This window comes from Meleagris gallopavo, chromosome 11, assembly GCF_000146605.3.
Source record: "Meleagris gallopavo isolate NT-WF06-2002-E0010 breed Aviagen turkey brand Nicholas breeding stock chromosome 11, Turkey_5.1, whole genome shotgun sequence".
NCBI lineage: Eukaryota > Metazoa > Chordata > Aves > Galliformes > Phasianidae > Meleagris > Meleagris gallopavo.
Window position 1 is genome coordinate 22,384,517 of NC_015021.2, and position 740 is coordinate 22,385,256.

Here is a 740-nt window from a genome sequence, read left to right on the forward strand (position 1 = left end):
ACACCCAACAGCAAATTTGTTATAGGAAATAATCTTTTCCCCCCAAATACTCACTTAACCTATATATGAAATATTATACATACAAACTATCATAAATCAACAACTGCTGCTGTGCATTTAGAAAGTTAAATTGTTTTCCATTGGAATTCTTAAATCTTATTAACTTCATATATCCCGTATTTGGCTGTTTCAATAAACAGCAGGATGAAATAGGGATAAAAAGGCAACCCAAAATAGGATTACATGGAGCAACAGAAGGGGAAATAATCTTTGAAGAAATAATCTAAGACCAAATTCTAACTGCATTAGAAAGTAACAAGTCATGGTTTCAATCAGCAGCCAGGCAGGAGTTTGATAATCTCATGCGCACAGCATATAAATCTGCAAGTGAGACAAATTGCATTTTAATTTATGTACTGAAAAGGTTAACTTCTAATACCCTCTGCTTGCTTAAGAAAGCAGCAAAAACACATTCCCTCACAGCACACACAGCAATAAAGTAAGCAGTGCCACGGGGCTGGATCTCACACGGCCTCAGTGAGGCCACGCTGTGCAGAGCAGCAAAGCACTGCAGCAGTACAAGCATTCACAGGGCTGCTTCTGAAGTCCCAGAGTGCAGCCACTCACGTGCATCATGGATAGCGACAGGACAAGGGGGAATGGTTTTAAACTGAGACAGGGGAGGTTTAGGCTGGATATTAGGAGGAAGTTTTTCACTCAGAGGGTGGTGAGGCACTGGA